The following is a 6000-nucleotide window of genomic DNA, read 5'->3' on the forward strand; positions in this document are numbered from 1 at the left end:
ATTAAAACCTTATGTCCAACCCATTGTACCCTCGTCTTTGCCTCCTCCTCCGATTGTGGTTGATGGTAATCTTGAATTTCAGGTCACTAGGATATTGGATTCTCGTGTTGTCCACGGTTCTCTCCAGTACCTCGTTCATTGGGAGGGTTATGGTCCTGAAGAGAGGATGTGGGTTCCAGTGATATTAAGGCCACTCGTCTCATCAGGGCTTTCCATAGGTCCCATCCTGAGAAGGTGGGCTCTGAGTGTCCGGAGTCCACTCGTAGAAGGAGGGGTACTGTCACCACCAGACATCTGAGAAGCTCTGACAGACGACTAGAACCTCCTCCTTGAGGTTCCTTTGTTTTGCTTTCATTTTCTCATTTCGTTAGCCTCTCTCAGCTGTCATGTAGTTGCACTGATTGCATCCCTTTAAATCCTTTTCCCATAGTGCATCACTTTGCGGTTTATACAACTTCCTGGAGTGTGTGCATGCTGTTCCTACTTCTGAGTCTTCAACAAGATAAGTTTTGTTTTGTTTGTGTTTATTTGTGTTTTTCTGTTTGCTGGATCCCAGGTGACCCTGACTCCCTCCGTATCTAGTGTAGGGAGCCGGTGGTCGTGTCCCCTCACTATTATAGGGTGTTCAGGTGTTATACAGTCGAGGTACGAGGATATGCGATCATCTACCATTGGGATTTTCGCATAGGCTGAGCAGTCAGGGAGAGAGCCAGGTCTGATGCCGGGCTCTCCCTTTTTGTTCCTTAGTTTTGGATCCAGTCAGTCGTATATTCATTTTGTGTTTTCTGCACACCTTCTGTGACATTTATCCCCAGGACTGTGACTGTGACGAGGGGACATCCTCTGCGTCTGGAGGAAAGAAGGTTTGTACACAAACATAGAAGAGGATTCTTTACGGTAAGAGCAGTGAGACTATGGAACTCTCTGCCTGAGGAGGTGGTGATGGTGAGTACAATAAAGGAATTTTTAATTTGAAGTGTGTGGAGATGAAACAACACAGATTTTAGGCTAGTATGTCACATCACCACTCACAGATGTAAATTAGAGATGAGCGAATCGAATCCCACGAAGTGTAATTCCATCCAAATTTCAGGATAAATTTGATTCACCTCAAAGCTGAATTTCCTCGTTCTTCATGTTAGTGAATAGAATTAACCAAAAATAGTGTAAAAAAAACAAAAAAAATTTCAAACTTACTGCCTCCATCTGTTTGCGACGGGCCAGTCGCCGCCATCTTGATTGAAGATCTTGGACGAAATCCCATGCGTGGTGACATAGGTTTTGCACCAGATCTTCAAGCAAGATGGCGGCGGCCGGCCTGTCGCGAGCAAAAGGAGGTGGTAAGTTTAATTACATTTTTTTATGTTAATTGTACACCGTTTTTACACTTAGATGCCACAATCATGTATGAACGAGGCATCTGAGGGGTACAATGATGGGGAGCAGCGCTATCTCAGCCCTCTGCTATTGCACCCGCTACTTACAAAAAAATGCGCTTCGTGATGGAGTAATTCTTCACAAAGCAAATCTTTTTGTAAAATTTGCCGAATCAACTGAATCTTGTTTAAATCAGCTGAAATCTACATATTGTAAGACATTTATATGCTGGTTTTAAAGTCGTCAACTCAAAACATTATATTTGAACTGTGTGGAGATAAAAAAAAACACTGAATATTGAAGTATTTTGGTTAAAATGGGGGGAAAATAGAAAGAAATGCCCTGGCAGGTAGTTTATTCAGAGGTTCTACAGCAGCTGCAGTTGTTTGGTGAGGCACACCCAGCCTCAGATCCTCACTGCTGACTCTTTGGCTAACAGCTTTCCCTACCTGTCCCTATTCTACACAATTCATCTTCTTTGTCATTCTAATCTTTCCCTTTAATGTCCCAGGCAGTAGACTAGAAGCTTGATTGTGATATTTGCCTGTCCCTTAGATCTTTTTTCTGTCAGACACTTCAAAGACCCATTCACCCTAATTCACAGCCTAACACAGAATTACATTCTGCTCGTTCTGCAAGATTACCTTCCTGCCTGCTGCAGCACTGATTTGCTCATCCAAGCTGTCTGTTGGCCTGTGAGCTAATCAGGGGAAGCCCCCCTCAACTTCCTCTTAGAGTCATGTGAGCATCCTGCTTCTTTCTTCTTAGTGCATTTTCCCAAAAACATGTACAGTAAAATGGCACTGCCCTCTGTTTTACTGGATTTATCTGAAACAAACCTGAAATGGTTTTGGTTTGTCTGCTGGCTGAAATCCTCCAAAGCTCATAACAAACCCAGTTACTTATGAACTAGTTTGCTGATCTCTACTGTGATTAGTTGCTATGGGGTAGAGTTGAGCGAACACCTGGATGTTCGGGTTCGAGAAGTTCGGCCGAACATCCCGGAAATGTTCGGGTTCGGGATCCGAACCCGATCCGAACTTCGTCCCGAACCCGAACCCCATTGAAGTCAATGGGGACCCGAACTTTTCGGCACTAAAAAGGCTGTAAAACAGCCCAGGAAAGAGCTAGAGGGCTGCAAAAGGCAGCAACATGTAGGTAAATCCCCTGCAAACAAATGTGGATAGGGAAATGAATTAAATTAAAAATTAAATAAATAAAAATTAACCAAAATCAATTGGAGAGAGGTTCCATAGCAGAGAATCTGGCTTCCCGTCACCCACCACTGGAACAGTCCATTCTCAGATATTTAGGCCCCGGCACCCAGGCAGAGGAGAGAGGTCCCGTAACAGAGAATCTGTCTTCATGTCAGCAGAGAATTAGTCTGCATGTCATAGCAGAGAATGAGGCTTCACGTCAGCCACCACTGCAACAGTCCATTGGCATATATTTAGGCCCAGCACACACACAGGCAGAGGAGAGAGGTCCCGTAACAGAGAATCTGTCTTCATGTCAGCAGAGAATTAGTCTGCATGTCATAGCAGAGAATGAGGCTTCACGTCAGCCACCACTGCAACAGTCCATTGGCATATATTTAGGCCCAGCACACACACAGGCAGAGGAGAGAGGTCCCGTAACAGAGAATCTGGCTTCATGTCAGCAGAGAATCAGTCTGCATGTCATAGCAGAGAATGAGGCTTCACGTCAGCCACCACTGCAACAGTCCATTGGCATATATTTAGGCCCAGCACACACACAGGCAGAGGAGAGAGGTCCCGTAACAGAGGATCTGGCTTCATGTCAGCAGAGAATCAGTCTGCATGTCATAGCAGAGAATCAGGCTTCACGTCAGCCACCACTGCAACAGTCCATTGTCATAAATTTAGGCCCAGCACCCAGGCAGAGGAGAGAGGTCCCGTAACAGACAATCTGGCTTCATGTCAGCAGAGAATTAGTCTGCATGTCATAGCAGAGAATGAGGCTTCACGTCAGCCACCACTGCAACAGTCCATTGGCATATATTTAGGCCTAGCACACAGGCAGAGGAGAGAGGTCCCGTAACAGACAATCTGGCTTCATGTCAGCAGAGAATCAGTCTGCATGTCATAGCAGAGAATGAGGCTTCACGTCACCCACCACTGCAACAGTCCATTGGCATATATTTAGGCCTAGCACACAGGCAGAGCAGAGAGGTCCCGTAACAGACAATCTGGCTTCATGACAGCAGAGAATCAGTCTGCATGTCATAGCAGAGAATGAGGCTTCACGTCACCCACCACTGCAACAGTCCATTGGCATATATTTAGGCCTAGCACACAGGCAGAGCAGAGAGGTCCCGTAACAGACGATCTGGCTTCATGTCAGCAGAGAATCAGTCTGCATGTCATAGCAGAGAATGAGGCTTCACGTCAGCCACCACTGCAACAGTCCATTGGCATATATTTAGGCCCAGCACCCAGGCAGAGGAGGGAGGTCCCGTAACAGAGAATCTGTCTTCATGTCAGCAGAGAATTAGTCTGCATGTCATAGCAGAGAATGAGGCTTCACGTCAGCCACCACTGCAACAGTCCATTGGCATATATTTAGGCCCAGCACACACACAGGCAGAGGAGAGAGGTCCCGTAACAGAGAATCTGTCTTCATGTCAGCAGAGAATTAGTCTGCATGTCATAGCAGAGAATCAGGCTTCACGTCACCCACCACTGCAACAGTCCATTGGCATATATTTAGGCCCAGCACCCAGGCAGAGGAGGGAGGTCCCGTAACAGAGAATCTGTCTTCATGTCAGCAGAGAATTAGTCTGCATGTCATAGCAGAGAATGAGGCTTCACGTCAGCCACCACTGCAACAGTCCATTGGCATATATTTAGGCCCAGCACACACACAGGCAGAGGAGAGAGGTCCCGTAACAGAGAATCTGTCTTCATGTCAGCAGAGAATTAGTCTGCATGTCATAGCAGAGAATGAGGCTTCACGTCAGCCACCACTGCAACAGTCCATTGGCATATATTTAGGCCCAGCACACACACAGGCAGAGGAGAGAGGTCCCGTAACAGACAATCTGGCTTCATGTCAGCAGAGAATTAGTCTGCATGTCATAGCAGAGAATGAGGCTTCACGTCACCCACCACTGCAACAGTCCATTGGCATATATTTAGGCCCAGCACCCAGGCAGAGGAGGGAGGTCCCGTAACAGAGAATCTGTCTTCATGTCAGCAGAGAATTAGTCTGCATGTCATAGCAGAGAATGAGGCTTCACGTCAGCCACCACTGCAACAGTCCATTGGCATATATTTAGGCCCAGCACACACACAGGCAGAGGAGAGAGGTCCCGTAACAGAGGATCTGGCTTCATGTCAGCAGAGAATCAGTCTGCATGTCATAGCAGAGAATCAGGCTTCACGTCAGCCACCACTGCAACAGTCCATTGGCATATATTTAGGCCTAGCACACAGGCAGAGGAGAGAGGTCCCGTAACAGACAATCTGGCTTCATGTCAGCAGAGAATCAGTCTGCATGTCATAGCAGAGAATGAGGCTTCACGTCAGCCACCACTGCAACAGTCCATTGTCATAAATTTAGGCCCAGCACCCAGGCAGAGGAGAGAGGTCCCGTAACAGACAATCTGGCTTCATGTCAGCAGAGAATTAGTCTGCATGTCATAGCAGAGAATCAGGCTTCATGTCAGCCACCACTGCAACAGTCCATTGGCATATATTTAGGCCTAGCACACAGGCAGAGGAGAGGTTCATTCAACTTTGGGTAGCATCGCAATATAATGGTAAAATGAAAATAAAAATAGGATTGAATGAGGAAGTGCCCTGGAGTCCAATAATATATGGTTATGGGGAGGTAGTTAATGTCTAATCTGGACAAGGGACGGACAGGTCCTGTGGGATCCATGCCTGGTTCATTTTTATGAACGTCAGCTTGTCCACATTGGCTGTAGACAGGCGGCTGCGTTTGTCTGTAATGACGCCCCCTGCCGTGCTGAATACACGTTCAGACAAAACGCTGGCTGCCGGGCAGGCCAGCACCTCCAAGGCATAAAAGGCTAGCTCTGGCCACGTGGACAATTTAGAGACCCAGAAGTTGAATGGGGCCGAACCATCAGTCAGTACGTGGAGGGGTGTGCACACGTACTGTTCCACCATGTTAGTGAAATGTTGCCTCCTGCTAACACGTTGCGTATCAGGTGGTGGTGCAGTTAGCTGTGGCGTGTTGACAAAAGTTTTCCACATCTCTGCCATGCTAACCCTGCCCTCAGAGGAGCTGGCCGTGACACAGCTGCCTTGGCGACCTCTTGCTCCTCCTCTGCCTTGGCCTTGGGCTTCCACTTGTTCCCCTGTGACATTTGGGAATGCTCTCAGTAGCGCGTCTACCAACGTGCGCTTGTACTCGCGCATCTTCCTATCACGCTCCAGTGCAGGAAGTAAGGTGGGCACATTGTCTTTGTAGCGTGGATCCAGCAGGGTGGCAACCCAGTAGTCCGCACAGGTTAAAATGTGGGCAACTCTGCTGTCGTTGCGCAGGCACTGCAGCATGTAGTCGCTCATGTGTGCCAGGCTGCCCAGGGATAAGGACAAGCTGTCCTCTGTGGGAGGCGTATCGTCATCGTCCTGC

Source organism: Bufo gargarizans, chromosome 4, assembly GCF_014858855.1.
Source record: "Bufo gargarizans isolate SCDJY-AF-19 chromosome 4, ASM1485885v1, whole genome shotgun sequence".
NCBI lineage: Eukaryota > Metazoa > Chordata > Amphibia > Anura > Bufonidae > Bufo > Bufo gargarizans.